At 44.7% G+C, this 21,704-nt stretch overlaps 1 protein-coding gene across 2 annotated transcripts in view; it reads left to right on the forward strand.

The window, feature by feature from the left end:
- The window catches only part of LOC121432405 (phosphoprotein associated with glycosphingolipid-enriched microdomains 1), a 142,269-nt gene that overhangs the window by 88,329 nt on the left and 32,236 nt on the right, over positions 1-21,704 (forward strand). The window contains exon 1 of one of the 2 annotated variants that reach the window (XM_041630363.1): positions 2,074-2,169. The exons of the other annotated variant lie outside the window; for it this stretch is intronic. The gene's annotated coding sequence lies outside the window, so the exon portion shown is untranslated. Of the gene's footprint in view, positions 1-2,073; positions 2,170-21,704 lie in introns of those variants that run through there. 2 annotated transcript variants of the gene reach the window in all.

Below are 21,704 nucleotides of genomic sequence, written 5' to 3' on the forward strand. Positions count from 1 at the left end.
ACCTTTTACATTTATCATTTCAACCTAACTTTAACATTGTGTGAGTTCAGGATTCCAGTTCCTGATTTTGTCTGCGGCTGCTACCTGTCCCAGCACTGTTTGCTAAAGAATTGCTCTTTCTCCGCTGAATAGTCTTGGCACTTCTGTTAGCAGGCAATTGACCATGTAAATAAAGGAATGTAAATATATGGGTTTGCTTTCATAGGTGGTAAGTGTTATCCACTGAATCTGTACGTCTGCCTGCCTTGTTAGATGGTGGTAGCACCACTATCTCCATCACCTTGTTTTCCTGGGATATTTCTAACTCATGCTCTACCTATTTTGATGATGCAAAATTATGCAGCACTCTAGACGGTTCAGTTAAGTCAAGCTCTTCATCCATGTCTGGTACTAGAAAGTGTGTGTTTGTGACCCAGGGATTCAGCCTAGACCTTTGAGCGTGACACACCGTGTTCTACCACAAACTCACAAACTGCATCCCCGCCCTGAAATTATATATCTAATATGCAGTGTCAGAATTCACATTTGAAAACAAAAGCAACCCTGACCTGAAGCCATTGGACTTGGATAATTAATCTTGCTCATCTTTCTGACTAGTTCAAAAGAGTTTTCTGAGCTTGGGTATTGACATAGAGAAGCCAAGAGGGGATTAGAATGCATCAACATACATGTGCCTGGCAGGAGCCTGGAGGAAGTGTACTTGAAAGCCAATGGAAGAGAAAAACAATATGGCTGGAATTCACTGAGCCCAGGAACACTTCACTCAGTGCAGCCTTGTCCCTCCCACTTTGTGTGATTGACAGAGAGAGACGTGGATTTGAATTAGAGGAAGACAGCCCAGGATTGTGCCTCTAATTCTGATCTTTTTGGATTTAGTTTAGAAATAAGAAAATAATAATATAGCTGAACGCATTGGCAAACAAAAGTAAGCCTTTCTTCCCTTGACAGCTGGCAGAGAAAGAATAGTTGCACCTTCATATAATATAAATAAAGTGCCGATTCTGCGCCAAAGAAAGCAACACTCAGAAATTACGATATATTCAAAAGAGCAGCAGTTAATACAAATCTGAGTGGCTGATGTCTTACAAGTGAATGTGAAAAACAAAGCAGAATTTGTACCTCAGTCTGCTAGCATAAAGAAATCGTAGGACTTAGACAGCAGCCGGGACAGCCTCTTTAGAATGAGCTCATTCCTTCACTGTCCAGTCCTCTCCTCTCCCTCCTCGCCCCGCCCCCATCATGGTGTCTCCTGGGGCCAAAGAGGCAGCTCATCAATTAAGAGTGCTTGTTGCTCTTCCAGAAGAACCAGGTTGGGTTCCTCAGAACTTCCTGTAACTCCAGCTCAAGGGGCTCCAACACTTCTTCCAGCCTTCACTGGCACCCACACACATGACATCCAGATGCACACACAAACACATAAATATTTTAAAAGATAAAACTAGGTATTCAGTGCAGAAGAGACGTGTTAAAGGATGGGAAGTGAAGCAGAGAGGAGAGGGAGGTGGGAGAAGGGCTGGGCAGACCAACGACAGGATGTGGGAGCCGATGAATGGGGACGGTCGAGGGAGTCTTCCGGAGCTGCCTCCATTTCTGAGAATCCTTCTCATCCCCATAGTGGGGCGCTGATGGGATGATAAGGGGTCAGACCCCCTCACCACCACAGCTTCCTTTCCATCAGAAAATGTCAGAGTTGAGTCATGGCTTACCTTGCCAAAACCTCTGAATGTTCTTTTCAGATAAATACTGCGTTTTACCTCCAATGTCGGTAACAGTTACTTGATCTTAATTGTACTACAGTCACAAACTGGGAAGACTGAGAAATTTTTTAAAAAGTAGATTGATTTATATTGGATCAAATAATAATGTGACTGTTATTTCAGAGGGGAAAAGTTGTACATATTCACTGTGGTGGTTGCTTTTGCTTGTTTAGAAGTTAAACCTGCAGCCTCTGTAGAGAGGAATGCAAAGCCTGATGTCTGGTAGACAGGCCAGGATTTTACAGTAAGCTGGCAAGTGTCTTTCACAGCCTATCCATAGCCTCCCCTGCCCCCAACATTCTTTCTTTGTGGTTACAGGCCAAGGAAGGAGAGGGAATCTCCCATAACGACGTTTGAACGGAGCACATTATTAGAACGCAGAAATACTTTTTTGGACAACTATTTCTCCAAGGTAAATGTTGCCATTGTAGGAAGAAGGGAGCACAGGGTTAGCATTTTCAGATGGCCGTGGGACCGGCTGCACAGAGCTTTGATTGTCTAGTCTGGTGCAGACTGGGACTGTGTGAGTGAAAGGGGGGGAGAGAGAAGAAAGGAAGGCTGTCGCAGCTTCCTGCAGCCTCACTAAATGTGTCACCAGGAGAGCCCCATCTCCCCCTGGGAGACCACAGTGCTGGTCAGCAAGTGTGTGGGAAAAGGGGGGCGGGCAAGACTGTGTTTAGACTGGACATAACTTTCATTCCTCCATGATGAAAGAGTCAAGGAACCTAAATAAAGGTCAGATAACGTGTGTGTTCCATACCTGTCACATGGGGGGATGGGGGGCCAGACTAAGACACAAATAAGAAAAGTTTTAAAAACTCTGTTCTTTTCTGAAAATGCACACCAAGTAATCCTTTCACAGATTTCATGCAAAAAGCTTTCTAAACGTCTCATTTTGAAAGGTCACATGCTTAATGCCTGTGTTCTAAAGAAAAGCCATTGAGGGGGAGACAGACAGTCCTCGGGACCTGCAGGAGTGGGCTAGCCTTGTCTTACATATCCAGGAAATAGCTGCGGGCTCTTCCTCTCTGAATCACGAGCTTAGCAGGCACCAAGCCTTTCAGGACACTTGTGACCCAGCTCCTAGTGTCTTAATCCTCTGCAGTACCTCTGCTGCTCTGCAGTTTGTAGCGAAAGGCTATTTTCACTAAGCCCTGAGGTTTTTTTAAGATGAAGCATTTCCACCTTTTTCCTTACAAAAGTGTCTGTGTGCTCATATCCAGAGGGATAAAACAATATACAGCCGGAATGGAAATCTACTTGTCAACCTTCTCTGATTAGAAGATAATACATGGTTGGCGGTCGTCCACCCTTGCTGTTCTGGAAAGCAGTTTCAGATTGGCAAGTGGAGAGTGTTCTGTCCTCCCCTCCCCCTGGCGGTTCTCCTCGGAAGGCTTGTGGGAGTGTAGGCTGTACATTAGAGGAGAGCTTTGTGATACTATTCATTCTCTCTCTGACAGAGAAGACATTGTTTGCTCACTGTAATAGTCTTGGCAGGAATCTCTGCTGTGCATACAGAATGGGGAAATGGCAGAGCAGTGGGAAAGCTCAGAATCCTAAGAAACACATCAGCTTGGGGATTTTTTTAAAATATATTTTAATAGCTTCTCATTACCAAGATGCAAGTTATAATTTGGGGAACGTTTTCCTTGGCTCCTTTCTTTGCGCTGCATTATGCGTGTGTTACAGAGACAGGCCCTCAGAGAGCAGGGTGCCATCTCAGGCTGCAGCGCCAAGACTCTCCGTCCTCCCTGCGTGTGCCAGACAGCCTTAGATGGTGCTCCTATGCATGAGTGCTCACAGTGTTGCCAGTGACGTTAGCCTGAAACTCACCGAAACCATTATGTCCCCCTAAATAAGAGAAAAGGCACAGTTAACGGTGGGCTGAGAGTAAGAGGTGCGTGGCGAGGGACGCAGAGAGGGTGCCACCCACGGTGCTCCAGACCTTGAAAGGCACCAGCTGAAGAAGGAAGTGGTCAAAGTCTCTGCAGTCTGGACTGGATGCTGCCAGGGCAGAAACAGAGACTTGAGCTGAGGCCGGGCCCAAGTTTGGAGCTTGACCTCAAGCTCGTACTGACTATGCTCGTTCCCCAGCCTTGCCTAGAACAACCCCTTGAATATTTCCCAGCTGCTGCAATTCATAGATCCTGAGATTTCTAAGTGTGCAGTTGATAGTGTCAGGTCCTGAGGTTGTTGCCACCCTTCCAGGGCCTTTGAGGTCACCTTTGATTCATCCTAGACAGCTAAGGCCATCTTTTACTTGACCCTGGTGACATGAGTAATGCAAATTATTTGTTTGTTGTTTTTAAACTTGGAAGTATTTGTTGATAATCTTTTTAAATATGATTGTGTTTCTTTTTTCTACATCATATATTTTTAATTGTTTTTAAAACGTTTTTGTGATTATAACATATAGAAAGAGGGCAGGAGCTGAAACTCAGTAGCAGCATATGTGCCTCATGTGCCTGAGGACCCCCATTCACTCCTGAGACTCACAACCCACAATAATAAATACTAATGGTGATAAATAAACTGAAGCGAGAGTAGAGGAGGGCAAACATAGGACAATGTTTGGGACCGAATAACAATAAATCAATAAAAATGACTGAGACTTTCAGCAACCTTCCTCCCTCCCTTCCTTGTTTCCAGATGATGCATGTCAGTTTAGCTGCTTTTAATGTCTTTTGTTATTTCTAACAACTGGGTAGAGTATGCCACTGTGCGAGCCACCTAGAGATCTGGGTCAGCCACTTCTGCCTGTGTCCGGTCTGTGGAGGGGTTGCTTAGATGGAAGGCTGTCTGCAGCCGACCTGGAGACATCATGACTTTGGCACCCATGGCTTCCAGGAGAAACTCACTTGTTTCTCTTGAGTCTGGACCCCCCAGTAACACCGTAGTCTGGGCTTTCCATCCCTGTGAGCACAGCTCTTCAAGAGGGACAGGATTAGGGGCTCACAGACAGCTAGATCCTTGGAGGAACCAGTACTAACTGGTTAGCTACGGTTGTCCTGAAGGGAGGACCACTAGTGTACGTCATCTCTGTCCACTGTGAGAAGAAATGTCTATGAAGGGAAGATACAGCCAATCTGAGCGGTGCTTTTCTGTTTAACAGACACTTCGCGGCTCCTGGAAAGGGACGGGGCAAGTACTGAGGTCTTAAACTGCGGCCTACATAGCTGCCATATTGTGATTGTTAGGATACCCATTTTCCTGAAGATGAAACCTAAGTTCAGAGAGTGTAAGAACTTGGGTGACAAGAACAGAGTCAACCATGCCACCCAGCAACAGCTGTAGTATCTGGGCTTAGGACGCCAGGTGTCCTACCACCACAGGGGCCCCCGGGACCACACCAGGTGCCCTCGGGACCACACCAGAGCTTGCCAAGCTTCACTTCCTTTAGATCTATAGGCAACGGTCACACACACTTGGAGACAACCTTTGTCTGATTGTGCTCACCTCTGTTGGAAAGTTATCTACAACCTCCTCCTGTCTAAAGTGGACAGAAGATAGTAGTCATTAAAAACAAAATGCCAGCCATGTCCTTCCCGGCCCTCCACGGATCCATTACCCTCTCCACTGCTGGGAGACGAAGCTCCTTGGGGCAGCATGACATCCCACCTTCGAGTGCACCCTCAGCTGAGGCTGATGTGTCAGGAGATAGACATGTGCCATCTCTGTCCTCCACCTGATTCCTGGAATCTCATCTTAACTCAGAACCTCCCAAGGTGCGTTCCAAGGAGTCTTCATAGGTGCAGCTTCCAACCATGGCCCCGAAGAAAAGAGAGACGAAGTTAGAGATGATTAAGTTGATTCACTTGTTATAAAACTTCCTCAGAATTTTCTTGTGACTCTCTAAAGTGAGGTGTGGCCTGGAGAGTTTCCCTCCGGTGGGGGGAGGTATTTCTCGGCATCTCTCAGAGAGTACCATCCTAAAGAACAGGATTGAGGAAAGAGTCTCATGAACCGGAGGCCACCATATGCTAACTAAAACTCATAAACTCCTTTTAGGATCCCTGCCTTGCAGTCAGACTTTGAAACAATAGCCACTGACACCTGGGGTTTCTCGTCTGTGAAATATGCCACATAGAACTAGATTATTTCTAAGCCCTTTTTATCTTTATTACCTGGGGACTGTTGATTACACGCCCTATTCCGGAGCACATGGTACACAGCACATGGAGACGAAAGCATGGCAGGAGTGAACTGAGGTACAGGGAAAAGGGAGAAGGGGTGACGAAATAGAGATGCAGTGTGCAAGATCCTGGGCTGTGGCTCTGATAGAAACAGGTTTTATTTGATTTTATTTTAAACAGTTTGAAAGGGAGCTGTGTCCTTTGCTTCATGATTAGTGATGTTCTAAACCCAAACAATTAAACATTTCCAGAAGAAACAACTGTCCCAGTTTTGAGACCAAATTTTTTCCCATAGTCCTTTAGGTAGCAATTTTGGCTCTGCCGCAAGACTTGGGACCTCAGCAGGTGTGAGCCACAGGAGGCTGTCGTGCATTGTCCTCATGCCTGAGCTCCTGAACCATGCAGCCATGCTTGTGTGTGTGATGTGTGAATCTTGACTGTCTGAGGGATTCTCTAAAGCCTGGCGAGCTGTGTGACAGAAAGCTCCAGGTCCCTAGGTTAGTCCCAGGAAATGCGGTCAATGGCAAAGCATGCTAGCCTGCCTTTCACCTGGCCCTTGCTCTCAGGACCCCATCGTCTTTCCCTTCACTCTGTAATTTCTTAAGATGTGCCTGGGCCTAGACTATAGCAGCGAGTTCTTCCTAGCAGCTGTGCCACAGCAATCCCTGGGATTCAGCATGTCCAGGGTGTACACATTTCATAATGCTAACGATGGTGCTAACATGGATCAAGCCCAATTGCTGTCTTTAAAGAACTGATAAATGAAATGATGACCTAGATGTTTAAGAAAATAATAATGTTTCAGAAAGGTGTTTTGGAATGTGTCAACAGAAAAAGTCGGGTGAGCGAGCACACTTTTTCCTTAGGGTTTGTGTAAACATTCAGAATTCTCCTCTCCATTTTCTATAGTTTTCAGTATCAGTTAAAAGTGGTTTCTCTCTACGTATAATGGATAGCCAGTTGTTGACAGTGAACATTAGGAGACATTGCTCTCTCCACATTACCTTCTGCAGTTACGTGGTCAGAAATTGTACATAGTTCTCGGGACTTTGGGAAGAGAGAGAGTAATAACACGTTACATACAAATTTCAGGTACATGCATAGCTAAATCAGCGGCCACCACAGCATTCATAACTGCTTGCACTGCACCTTGCTTAAGCCCAAGCTTATCATCATTCAGTCATAGATCACGAGGGACGCACATATCAGGGAGGGCACACAAGCCCACAACCCACCCTGCTGACTGGTGAACCCATGGTCACACATACAGCCCTGATTAAACTCAACAGATCGCAGATAAAACACAAAATGTGACCCAGTAATGGTGGCACACACCTTTAATCACAACACTTGGGAGGTGGAGGCAGGCAGATCCCTGAGTTCGAGGCCAGCCTGCTCTGCAGAGTTCCAGGACAGCCAGGGCTACGCAGAGAAACCCTGTCTCAACAAACAAACAAACTTTACAAAAGCATGAATGTGAAAAAGACAGTTATAAAGAGGGTTGCCATGGATGGAGAGACCTAGGAAAGGGCGGGAGTGAGAGGAACCAGAATTTATTTTATATGTTATTTGCAAGCTTATCAAAGAAAATTAATTGGATATGTATGTGTGTGTGCCAAAAGTTTTTTGCCAGGTTATTTTATTTTGTTATTAACCACAGAAAAAATTTGTAAATTCAATATTTTGTCCAAATTCAAGATACCATAATGATAGTTATTATAAACAACTTTTATCTATTTTAGTATCATGAGATATTAAATGTAGCTTGAAAATTACATTCTTAGTTCTTAAACCAAGAATATGTAGCATAATTAACATTTCAAAACTGTTTGGTGGGGCTGGAAAGATGACTCAGTGGTTAGGAGCACTTGTTGCTCTGGCAAAGGATCCAGGTACAGTTTCCAGCCTCTCATGGCCGCTCACAGCCATCTTTAACTCTAGTTCCAGGGGGTCCAAAGCCTCTCCTGACTTCTGCAGACACCACACATGCATGCAGTGCACAGACATACATACAGGCAAAGCACTCATGCTCATAGATTAAATCTTTTTAAAAAGGTATTTTAATTTGTCAAGTATGCATTCCATTACAAAATAGATTTAAGATTTATTTACTTTTCTGTATATTAGCCTGCATGTATGTCTACACCACATGTGTGCCTGGTGTTCAGGGAGGCTAAAGGAGGGTACCAGATTCCTGGAACTGGAGTTACAGGTGGTTCTTATCCCCCAATTTGGTGCTGAGAATTGAACCTTGGTCCTCTAAAAGAACAGCCAGTGCTCTTAACCCCTGAGCCATCTCTCCAGCCCCCAAATCACAGGTTATGTTTGTTTGTTTGTATGTGTGTTTGTTTCTGCACCATCCGGGACTGAACTCAGGGTCTCATGGGTGAGGCAAGTGCTCTTCCACTGAGCCATAGCCCCAACCCAAATCTTGCCACTCTTATGATCCGTCGAATACAGTTACTTTATTACTATATCTGTATACTGGATGACTGATTAAAAGCAGGTAGTCTCTTAAAACTTGTAATTGGATATGAGGCCTAATCAGTTGCAGAGGAAATCCTAAAGTCCACTGGGATCGTCATTTTATTAAAGGAAATGTCAGAAGCTGTGCTCACAACACCACTACCCCATCCATGCCAAGTCTCCTGGAGTTTTCTGTCCAAGGAGTCACCTCTTCAGATGAATAATGACCTTAAATGTCTTTGCAAATCCCTACACTGTTTATGTTCTCTACATTGACAGAGAGACCCATACTGTTTCTGAAATGCCAATCAGAGACCAGTGACACTTCTCCATTGATGGTTCTTTTTTATCATAAAAAGATTTCCCAAAAATTTCTACATTCCATTAAAACATCTTAGTTTTCCTTCCTTTGTGCCTTTGGGCACTAGGGTGTTGTTAGGATCTCCCTATTTGGCAGGCTTATCAGTTTTGAAATTCTGCCTTTATTCATTCCTTCCATCATAGTAGATAAAACTTACCTCTGCTATTACATTCAAACACCACTAACGAAGTTCAGAATTATTTAACTTCCCTGTCGTCCTAGAAGGTTAGTTGACTCTTCTTGTTAATTTAAAGCCCACCTGTCGTCACAGCACTGTGGAGTATTCATTGGGCAGGACAGCAACAGACAAGCCCATTTGGTGAAGTGTCTTTTACATTGCACTAACTGAAGTAAATACAGCATTTCCTGTCATAATAACTAGTTGTTGTTTTCAAACTTTGAAAGAACAATTCATTAGTACTGGGGAGAAAAGATGTTAAAGTGCTATGCTCGGCAACCTGGAGGATGTTTTTAGCCTTTGGATTTCCCATTTACAGCACAGCATCACTCAGAGTAGAATGATTGGCATCTCTCTACAGGACACCAACGCTTTAGCATTCTCTCTTGTGACCTGACAACTCACGTCAAAGTCAGATGAATCAATCTTGTTTGGGAAATGATCGCTGAATCACTGTGGACTTTAAGAACATAACTTCCTCAAGCCAGAGATGGCAAATGATACAGTAGTATCGTGGTTGCGTGTGAAATGCCTGCTACTTCCTCCACTCTGTCCTATCCCTTGCCTTTTAGGTTTTGAAGATGTGTTAACAATCAGAGACCAGGTGTCGGGTCCTTCCAAATGTCACATTCTTTTCGACTTAACCTTTCTCCTGCCCATGGTGTACATCTCATAATTAAGACTTGGGATTACTTCATTAACATGTGCCCTTTTCCTTTATAGAAGAGAACAGGAGAGAGTAATCTGTAGGACTGCTGCCTTTGTGCCCCAGGGGAAAAATACTCGTGCCCAGTGCCCATTCGTTCCTTCCCTGTCACACCCAGGGAGCGAATGCGCCTCCCATTCCCTTCCCCTTCTCTCCCTCCTGCCCATCTCTCAAAGAGAAAGGAGACAACTAAATGCAGTGCACCATCCTGGGAAGGGTCCTGGGACAAAAATACAATCACGAGAGCCCTTGTGTCCCAGCACTTGAAAGATGGAAACAGGAAGATTGCTTCCAGTTCAAGGCCAACAGAATGAGACTCTTGTCTTCAAAAACATTAGATAAATTCTAAGAGATATGGATTAAATGATAATAGTGTGCCAATGTTAGTTTATAGATTATAGCATGCTAATAGAAGAAGCTAGTGATGGGCTAGAAAAAGTAGAACAGATACTTTTTTAAGCTGACATAGTAAATTGCTGTACTCGTCTTCAGCCCACTTTGTAAGAAGAACCGGTGTAGAAAGTGATTATTTCTGCCCTCCCTAAATCCTCCACTGAACATAACCATGCAGAAGTTGGCAAAACAGGCATTCAGCAAAGGCTGGGACCAGCTCTAGTCCTGCAGCCCAATTTTGTGCAGTGGAATACTCTCCCGATGCCGGAGAGAGGACGCAGACACAGACATCCAGGCGTGATTCCCAGACACCGGGGTGGAGCACCGCTGGTCTGTCTCTTGACCTTGTTTCCTGTCTGTGGAGTCAAGTCTGGGAATGTTTGTCCTATGATTCAGAATATTATCTTAGAAGTGCATTTGTAAATGCAGCCACAGAATTTATTAAGGATGAAATGTTGACATTAAAGTGATCTGTATATATTGTATACTCTATAACAAGATTTTTGTAATTTTGGCACTTTTGAACTCGTATCCAAAACAGTTATGATTTTGAAAGTGACAGTAGTGACATGTGAGAGTCGCTCACACACCAGGAAGATGAAACCACTTTCTTTGACAACCCCATGTTGAATCTGAACCTAACATTAAAATCACTCTAAAATACCACATGGTAGCTTCAATTGTGAAAAGATGACTTTATTCACACAGTGATGATATTTTCAGAGAAAGAGTTTAGATTAATGTGCTTTTAGACTATGCACTTAAATGATAATTAGCGTTGGTGTATTTTTTAATGCAGTCTGCAGTGTTATGTGTTTTTTAAGTTAGGTCAATAAAATCTTGAATGTCCATTTATGTTGGGGGCTTTTAGGACATTTTGGGTTCACATTATGCTTAGAGTTAATCATAGGGGCATTCCTTATCTAGTAATTATTTCTTAATTCCTCCGGAGCCTGTCATTATCTAGTATAGGAAATTATCTTCCAGTTGTTGTCCAGCAGTGCCGAGTTTTGATTACAGGCATATTAAAGAGGTTTTGTTATAATTACCTAAGATGTTAAATCCCGTAGTGGCAGTGAGGGAAGGGAAGCCGTGCAAGGCTGACTGCTCAGGTAACCCACAGGTTTTTAGTGTCCCCACATGCAAGCTGTACCCCAGAACTAATTAACCCAGTCTCCACGGGCTTTTCTTTAAAGCTCCCAGGTGTTTCTAATGTGCAACTGGAGTTGATAAAGCAAGACCCCTCCAAGGTGGCCCCATCACAGAACGCGCCTGCTGTGTGTGACTGTGTGGCTTGAGCTGGGGAACCCAAGAGGAACACAGTTTCAAAGAGAAAGTCACTTGCCAGCATTCCAACAAACAGCAGCTGGTGGCTTACCCTGCGCTCCATTCAGTAGACACTAGACGCGGGAGACGTGGTCCTGACTTTGGAGCTATGGCTCTCGTGTGATGCCGGCTTTGCCTTGTTCTGCTCGCCACCTTCCTTCCTGCATAGGGTCACTAGCAACTGACAGTAAGCAGCACCTGCTAATGTCAGAGCCCACGATGCTCTTACTCTAAAAAGCCACAGTTCTCGGCTTCCGGCATGAGACCTCAAGTTCAATATCCATAGCCTCCTTTATGGAGAGAAATCCAGAGTTCTGGTTTGTTAGGAAACAAATCTTACTGACTAGTTTGTCATTACATCATCTGTTCATTTTGTTAATAAAAGAATTCCAAATGCAATCAAAAGTAAGGCTTAAAACAAAAACACAAATGATCTCTTATCCCTGAAGTAAACTAGAAAAAGTAAAAACGCTTGTCTATTGTGTCAGCACAAGCTTAGGGTGACCATTTCTCTGGCTTTTTATCCCATGGAACAGTCAGCTGGTGTGTGTGTGTGTGTGTGTGTGTGTGTGTGTGTCTGTCTGTCTGTCTATACTCTTGTCAGTCTGGCTTAGCTCCTTCTAGCTGCGATGTCCTCCCATACTTGGACTTCACTGAGACACACTAGCTGACAGAGCTCCACTCTCTGAATCCCTCAGCAAGACATGGAAGGCTTGTTGGAGGTTTTCCTTTGAGAATGATGTCTTTGAGAAGATGTCTCAGACTTCCCAGAACTGAGACGTTGATATTTGTGCTGTGTCCCTTGGCCAAAGCAAGCCAAGCAGTCAGTCTGCGTTCAGGGGATGGACGAGCACAGTCCCATCTCCTGATGAAAGGCACTGGACCAGCCAGCTCACTGTGAAAGGCCAGGACAGCAAGCAGTGGGCAGCCGTGCTGCTTTCACTATCATCCAGAGGATAGGAAAAAAGGATAGAAAAAGGAATTCTCTCCTCAAATATTATGAGAGAGTCCCAAGAAGTGGTTACATCTGAGCAGATCTCAAAAGCAGAAAATTCCTTTCAGGTACTAAGAATAGCAAGAACAAGACCACCAAGTTGCAGTTTCTTTAGACACAGGAATTGTGCATTCCTCCAACACACGAAGTCTAACTTGACGCAGAGGACACTACATATGGGCTCCCAAGTCTGAACCTGATGTGACCTGAAAGCCTGTGTCCTATGTTGGATGTGATAACCTGATGATAGACTTCATCGTGTGCCAGCTGCTGGGAAATGGACAAGCAGCAGTGCCCGTGTTCAGTGCAGAGGTCAGCAGTGCATCTGTTAGCTTTTGCTGTGTAACAACCACCCCACAACTTGACAGTTCGCAGACAGCCACTTCTTTAGCTCCTGGTTCTTGGCCCTTTCTGTTTGTGCTATCTTACCTGGGCATCTCTGATCCCCTGGGTTTTACACAAGCCCAGCATCCTTCTGCAGCTAGCTATGTCTCTCTGAGTCCAGAGGTTTACTGGATTTGAGAAACCCGGGCAACTGGGCCCAAGTCTATGCACACTCATTCTGGGCACTGAAGCATGCCCGGCTTGCTGGAAGGCTCAGAATGGACATGCTGTTGCTCCTACCTCTTTGCATAGGTAGAAGGGAATCAAAACACTAGCCAGAGTAGAGAAACATCTGTTTTTCACTGGAAAGAGCTACATACAAAGTCGCATTACAAACAGAGAGGATACAGGAAGGGAAGGACTTGGGGCCATCTGTGAGCTCTCCCACCTACCTCACAAACCCGTGAAGGACGAGTTAAATAGAGTTTCTTTTTTCTTATACATGAGGCTCCAAGTGCCAAAGCACCTGGCAAATTGTTCAATATCTGGAAACTGTTAGCTTTTTCTTAGATGTATTAAAAATCAGATCTTTATCCAAATTCTTTTTTTTCTTTTTTTTAAGAATTTTTTTAATACAGTTTTTTCTCATTTTACATAGCTATGCCCATTTGCACTCCCTCCCCTCCTTCTGCTCCACCCTTCCCCTACCTCACCCCACCCCCATCCACTCTTCAGAAAGGGTCAGGCTTCCCATGGGGAGTCAACAAAGACTGACCCTTCACTTTGAGGCAAGACCAAGCCCCCACCCCATCTAGGCTGAGCAAGGTATCCCTCCAAAGAGAATGCGCGCTCCTAGACGCCAGTTCAAGCTCTAGGGATAAATCCTGGCCCCACTGCCAGTGGAGCCACAGACTGCCCAAGCCTCACTGCTGTCCCCACACTCAGTGGGCCTAGTTTGGTCCTGTGCAGGTCCCCTGCTGTCGGTGCAGAGTCAGTGAGCTCTGCTTTCTTTTTAAAAATTGTCAGCTGAGCCCTCATTAAGGCGTACTCAGGAAAGTCAAGTGTCCTGTAGCCTTCTCCACCTAGCAGGATAATAGATAAGGAAGGTTGCTCTGAGAGCCTGCGCAACTCAGTCCAGGGTCAGGGGCTGTCATTTGATGGGGCCAGCGGGATCTTGGTGGCAGTCAACACAGGGAAAGAACCAGAAACAATAAAATGTGGTATTCCATCTCCCAAACTATCAAAGGTCTTTCATAATGGGTAAGAACCCATTTCAAAACCTGGGACCTTAATAAACCTTTATTGATTTATTTCACTATTGTAAGTATTTTCATCAAACCTCTTAAGGCCTGCATAGTTCCAGATTGATCCATAAATTGCACACAAATTCTATGCCTCTCATTGAGCGAAACTGTTTGTCTGGCAGCTAGAATACCTAATTAGTGATGGGGTGGAAAAAAATCTGCCTGTTTTGAAATGAATAAAACATCAAAGGCTATTAAGAAACGCATAGAGGACCAGAATGTGTCTCCGTGGGTAGTATTTTCTGTACAGGGGTGAGGACCAGAGTCTGGATTCTCCAGCAGCAGATAAAGTCTGGGATAGCTACATGTGCACCTGTGACCTCAGTGCTGGAGGGTGGGTTGGAGACAGCTCACTGGAGTTTGCTGGCCTTCTGCACAGCCAAAACAGCAAGCTCCAAGGTCAGTGAGACACTCTGCCTCAAGAGAATGAGGCAGAGAACTATAGAAGAACTAACATTGTCTTCTGGATATAGGTGCGCATACACACGTGTGTGCATACATACCCCTCTACACACAACACATGAATGCGAATGCATACTGTAGAATTTACAGCAGATTCATTAAGAAGTCTGCCTTTTATAATGATGAGAATTTTAAACCCCTAAAACAGATGTCATGTAGTAGGCTCTCTGCCACTAACTCTAGCCTGGTTCACCCAAACCACCATTTCCAGAAATGCCAAGGCTGCCTGGAGGGCCTGCGTCTTCCTCTTGTCGACATCGCTGTCAAACACTGAGCATCTTGTTCCTCTTGTGATTTTACAAAGTCCTTGGAGCAGCGTGATTAAGAGATTCCACATGCACCTCTCCAGACCACAGAGGGGAGTCCGAAGCTGTAGGTCCCAGCTCCGCTCCTTCTGCACCAACAATCGCCTAGTGGCTATTCTATTACATCGGTGGTCCATAGAGTGTCAGTAACTACATAGATATTGAATCCTAGAAACTCAGGGTATCAGAAAGAAAAGGGACTTGGAGTCAGATGCTCAAAGCTACCCAGCACAGGCGTGTGCTGAGGGGTTAGCGTCTGCTTTTAAAGCCCACTCGTCTCTTCTGCCTCTGCTGCCCTTTCCAGTGGAGCACAGAGGCAGGCAGGTCAGTCATCTGGAAGGCTTCTGTGCCTTGGTGAGAGAGTTCATTCTGAACATCTAGTGTTTGTTTTTAAAATAATGTTTTATGGACCACGTAATGGAGCACCTAACACAGTACTGCTTTGTCTGCTCTGCAAGCCTGTCAGTGATTTCTGGTTTGTAAAATTCATGTTGGCAAGGAAAGAGCTTCTGTTGATACTGGTAGGCCATCTGGGCTTCGGATTCTAAACTGGGTGAGTCTATTTATACATCTTTAAGGGGATATCCATATTTTTGACATGTGTTTACAAAACTAGAAGTGGCATATAGAATGATGAGCCCAAGATAAGAGAACTTTACCCTGGTAAGCCCTACAAATATGTTAAATTACTACAAGTATTGTAAGTAATTTTTTTAGAAGCAAGTATCTGGAACTAGATCTCCAGGATCCGTGAATGGAATAAAGTTTTCAGTATTAACACTTTGTATTAAGTGCAAACGTTGAAGTCTGTTTGAAGCTGTACGGATGAAAGCCATCCTTGAGTTTAGTGAGGCTTCCATTCCCTAAGTTTCAGGTAGCTGGTAAAATAGAAACGCTCATGCTTGCCTTCTGGCCTTTGCAGGGATAGGGGCACCTACACACGTGTGTGCATACACACACATACACACACACAGAGCTACCATTTCCACACTCATATCAAGTAATTCACTCCTATTCTACTGTCACCTTTAGAGATCTCCTCCTCTCTCCCTCTTCTGCTACTTCCTTCTCCCTCCTTCCCACTCTGAGACAGGCCTGATATAGTCTAGATTTACATAGTATATACTCAGATATACTGGGTTGCCACAGCTAGCCATAAATTCATGATCCTCCTTCATCCAACACCTATGTGCTAGAATTCCAGACATGTACCATGCCCAGAGTGGCACCCAGCATCTAGTAAGGGTAGTGTATAATACTAGGGTAGATAATGCTATCTCCTCCTCCAACTCTGTTACTCCACAACCATCAAAGTCAAATCTCCATATTTTCTTTTTTCTTCTCTCATCCTCCTCCATACCATGTTTTTAGTGTCAAGAAGAGATAATATATATAATGAGTTCTGACGTTTAACAGCAGCAGGGAAGAGGGCTACTTATTTGCTGGTGTTGCCTCCTGGGAGCTGGGGTTCATGCTGTCCAGTCTGTGACCTCATGGCTTATTGACCAGAGCTTCACTTGGTAGAAACCCATATTTTCTAATCCAAAAACATAGTGAGCAGGAAGTATAGACTTTAGAGATTGTCACAGAAGAGGGATAGTGCTGTCCCCTGGGTATACGTCTCTGCCACTTCATCTCTCTGTCATATTGATCCCTTTTATAAATACTTATGATAGTTTTAAAACAAAAATTAATTAACTTTCAAATGTTGAATTACTCAAAAAGGAAAAGCTATAGAAATGTTTGATAGTGTTGACGTAATCCTCAAAGCAAGGTCAGCTCACCGTCTTAAGCTAGTGGGGAGGAGCACAGAGCTGGCTGGCTCTTGGTATTTGTGAGTGAGTGTGTATACATGAGTGACTGGGTGGGTGAGTGAGTACATGAGTGCAGGAGGGAAAGAGTGAGTGAGTGAGTGTGCGTGGCTGCGTGAGTGTGAGAGTGCAGGAGTGAATGTGTGAGTGTGTGAGGGAGTGAGTATGTGAGTGTGTGTGTGAGTGTGTGTGTGAGTGTGAGTGTGTGTGTGTGTGAGTGAGTGTGTGAGTGTGTGTGAGTGAGTGAGTGTATGTGTGAGTGAGTGAGTGTGTGAGTGTGTGTGTGAGTGAGTGAGTGTGTGAGTGTGTGTGTGAGTGAGTGAGTGTGTGAGTGAGAGAGTGAGGGAGTGTGTGAGTGTGTATGTGAGTGTATGAGTGAGTGGGTGGGTGGGTGTATAAGTGAGTGAGTGTGTGTGTGTGTGTGAGTAAGTGTGTGAGGGAGTGTGTGAGTGTGTGTGAGTGAGTGAGTGTGTGTGAGTGAGTGGTTCAGGACATTTGACTGGGTCAAGATCTCATTTCCATCTGTGTCCCCCTTGAGCACTGTTGAATACTGGTTTTCTGGGTGATGCTGTGATTGTCAGCTTCTCCTTATAATCTGCCACAAAAAGTAGGAAGTAGGGGCCAGAAAGATGGCTCCGTGGGTAGAGCACTTTCTGTGCAAGCACAAAGACCTGAGTTTGGATCTCAACACCCACATAAAAAGCCATGCATGGAATGCTCAATCGTACCACAAGGACATGTGCTGACTATGTTCATAGCAGCATGGTTTGTCATAGCCAGAACCTGGAAACAACTTAAATGCCCCTCTACCGAAGACTGGATAAGGAAAATGTGGTACATTTACACAATGGAGTACTACACAACAGGAAAAAATTTGATATCTTGAAATTTGCAGGCAAATATATAGCTCAATAAAAACCATTTAAAACATATTCAATAAGTAAATATTAATTGATAAATTTAAATGTACTGAACAGTCCAAAATAAGTAAAACTAATAGATTTTCTGTCCACCCATGCATGGCCACGGGTGCCAGGAACCCAGCACTGCGAGAAGACACAGGAAGATTACTGAGGTTTGCTGGCCTTGCTTCAGGCTCAGTGTTAGACCCTGACTTAATGGAATAATGCAGAGAGCTGGAGAGCAGACGTCCTCAGCTCCAGTGTGTACACCCATGCAAACACTGCACATAGGTGCATGAAGTGTGGAATCAGCCTTATACAGAGTCAACATGAGGAAATCCTTTGTGTTCTAATAGTTCTGTAACATTTAATTACATGCCTCTTACTCTACCATCTTTTCAGGAAATAGTCCAAATGGACTCTGTCTTCAAACCTAGCCCCATACTTTCCAACTAATTATGAAAACAGAAACTAAAACCAAATCCAAACCCAAACCAGAGGATCCAGATTCGACAAGATTAACCTCGTGGGACAGGAGTGAGGTGGCTGCGTGCTACCAGAGACAAGGCTGCAGAGTCTGCTGCCTCCTGGCATGGGTTTGATCTCCTGATAGGGGTGCCACCAGTCTGGCTATGTCACATGTATATGTGGGCATGAGAAAACAAGGTGTTGTGAAATGGAACCGTGGAAGTTACCACCAGTAACCTTTACCTTTGATCCCTTCCCCTGCTGTGGTGCAATGAGGAGCAGAGCTGGGGAAAGCTGGTGTGGGCTGAAGAAGTTCCAGAGATGCAGGAAGTGGTGGGGGAGTGGCAGGCTGTAACTGAGCAGGGTGGGGTAAGGGAGTGTGCAAAAGGCAAAACATTCAGGAAGTAGCAGATTGCTTATGATTTCCTTTGCTTTATCTCTTGAGCAGTGGGAAAACATTAAAGGCTCTAGGCTGTGAAGTTGGTGTGACCCAACTTTCCACTGAAAGATATCTGTCTGGCTGAGGTTGGGGGCAGCAATATGAATTTAAGGGCCAGTAAGTCTTCTTCAGTGCCAAAATGCTGGTGGCTTGAACAAGGGAATGCAGCCTTGGGAATGCAGAAACCAGGATAGGTTGAAGAAATAGACTTTCACATAGTGGAAAAGATGATGACACTGAGGAGCTTGAAGATGTATTAGATAGGGGATAAGCCCAGAAAGGCAGAGACCAGGACAAGCTAGGGTTCAATCTAGTGTAGCTAACTGAAGGCTGATAAAGAGCCCAGCCTGGGAGACCCAGAGCCTCGGTGGGCGTCCAAACGGCATCAAGGCAACGTGATGGGAACTGAAGCCAGGGTTGTAAATAACACACACAAGAGAATGCTGGAGACCAAAGGAGAGAGCCAAGGCTGGGGGAGGACTCAAGATGCAAAGGTACCCATTCATGATGTGACTACCATCTGTATCAGCTACTTTTGTTGTGGCTGCTACCAAATGTCCCACAGACGGTAACTTGAGGGAGGAGTTTATTGGGTCACACAGTTTGAGAAGATAAAATTCCATCATGCTGGTGGCTCCGATGAGAAATGTCTCTCACACCCTCCCGTATTTGAGCACTTGGTGCCCTATTGGTGGTGCTGTTTGGGAAGTTTATAGAATCTTAGGCCACATAGCCTTGCTGGAGGAAGTGTGTCACCAGGGGAAGGCTCGGGGGGATTGATGCCCTCACCTCACTTCCAGATCACTGTGATCTCTCGGCTCCTTGCTACTGTCACCATGCCTCTCTCCTTGAAATCTAAGCCCAAATCAACTTTCTCTTAAGTTGCTTCTGGTCATGTGTTCTTTCACAGCCATAAAAAAGGTAACTAATACAGTGACAGAGAGGAAATGGTAGCAAGAGCAGGGGTGGCATCTCAACAGGGAGCAGACAGAGGGAAGCAAGTGGGGCTGGGCTTCAAAGCCTCCAGGCTGCCCCAACCTACCTTCTACAATAAGTTTCCACCTCTTAAAGGTCCCACGACTTTCAAAACCAGTGCCACCAGCTAGGATTCAAGTGTTCAGTGTGTGGGGACATTCCTTATATAAACCACAAGACCACAGCTTGTTGTCTTCCATCTGCTGGACCTCTGCCTTTGTAGCTTGTGCGCAGAGGACAGCACAGATAATTATAAAGCAAGATACATGTCCAGAAGTTGGCCTGATATTTTCCCGTAGCTGGAAGTCTCGGGAGACTGCTCTGAAAATGTGGAAGTCCGTGAGTTGGCAAACTCCATAATGGTCATTTGGCTGTCGTCCGAGAATTAATAGAGCAGTAGCGCCAAGGGCTGCTGGTTAGATCCAGAGTTCTGAGCGGTCCAATGACTACTGGTTAGATCCACAGTTCTGAGTGGTCAAGGGCTGCTGGTTATATCCACAGTTCTGAACGGTTCAGATTCCCGCTATATTTGCACGTTCTAGCTGAGGCCCAGTGTATCTTCTCACGTCACACAATACAGTCTCTATCTGTGCCTCTCTCACCGTGATGGGACTACTCACTGGGTTCAGAAGGATCTACTGCCTTTAAAAGCTCAGTGTATAGAGGGCTACCAAGGCTACTCGGTGCTTAAGACATAGACACTATGCTTGACAGCCTGAGATTGACCCCTGGAAACCACAAGGTGAGGAGAGAACCAATAATTCCTACAAGCTGACCTCCACAAGCATGACATAGAGGTCACAAAATAAGTATGATTTTTAATTCAGCATATTTAAAAAATCTGCAAGTGCAGAAATCTGATAGTTTTTCATGTTTTGTGTTTATTTAAGATGATAAGTTGTACATCATAATATCAGAATCAACTGCTTTGATTGTGCTAATGTGCAGATTTTTCCTTTCAGTGTGTGTTGAATAGAAGAAGATTGTATTAAGTCCGCAAGGGAAGCAGCAGGGGTGCTATGATTTACTGGGGCTCTGTTCTGGGGAAGGGCACTGAGCTATGCATGCTGCATGTGATGCAAATGTAGCTGATTTTTGGTAATACCATTAAATGCTATTCATTTTTTTCTATGCTTGATAGAAGAATGAAATACTGAAGGTACTGATTAAACTCTCAGTGCTTCTCAACCTTCTTGATGCTGAGACCCTTTAATACAGGTCCTCATGTTGTGGTGACCCCAACTATAAAATTATTTTTGTTGCTACTTCATAACTGTCACTTTGCTATTGTTATGAATCGTAATATAAATATTTTTGAAGATAGATATCTGCCAAGGGGTCGACCCACAGTTGAGAACCACTGGGTTGGAGTGCTGTGTGAACACTCACACGTATGTGGGAAGCTGGAAAAGTGTCTTATCAATGTGGGTCTAGACCAAACAGAAGCCCTCGAAGTAGTGGTAGCCATATGTCCATGGATTTGTCTGAAGATCCTGGCCAGTACCCTCAGTATCATGTCGGTAATAATATAAGGATTACATTACAGGCAAAAAAAATTCCTGGACTGTGATTAGTATGCTAAAATTGAATATAGTGTTTTTGTCCAGAAATTCCCATCAAAAGCCAACCATGTATGGGAGTAAACAATAGCAAGGCACCTAAGGACTTTACCTTGGCATATGAGGGCCCTTAGTCAAATACATATAGTGTATTTCCAATCAAGCACTCTAGAAAAATACTAGCAGAGCAGTGGGAGTCTCCACTTTCAGCTGGGAATGGAAAGAAATGGCCAAGATAGCAAGTTACACAGAATGGAGGAGCTCATTCTGGCAGAAGCTGAGAGCCAGCTAGAGGTGAGAGAGGCCCCGGATGCAAACTGTCTTCTCTGCAGAGGGAGAGTTGGCACTGTGGCGCTAATTAAAAACCCTACATGTGATTATTTCATGGAGAACTATAAGTTAACATCGCAACTGAGCATGCACGTTTATTATCAGCCATTAGTCGTTTCTACCACAGAGAACTCTTGATAAAACTGCAGAGAGAGGCATTGGCTCGCTGTGTTGGTGTTTACCGTGCTGGCGTGGAGGTGGAGCTGCAAAGACAGACAGGACCCATGCCACAGTGGACACGCGGGTCTTCAGGGAGCAGACTGAAAACAGTGAGTCTAGCTGAGCTGCACAGACAGAAGGCAGCTCTGAAAAACATGTTTAAGTAGAATAGAAAAATGAAGGGGAACCAGCTATTCAATACCCTGGATCGTTTGAGAAAACAGTATGAAAATTCAAAGGTGAGGGCATGCCCAATATGGTCAAAATCTAGAAAGAAAACTACATGGAAGGGTATGGACAGGGAGAAGAAACCAGCTCGGAGCAGAAAGTGAGGTTCAACTGGCTGATGGTA

This window comes from Microtus oregoni, unplaced genomic scaffold (assembly GCF_018167655.1).
Source record: "Microtus oregoni isolate MIOR12 unplaced genomic scaffold, Mior012 000034F_ref0000314, whole genome shotgun sequence".
NCBI lineage: Eukaryota > Metazoa > Chordata > Mammalia > Rodentia > Cricetidae > Microtus > Microtus oregoni.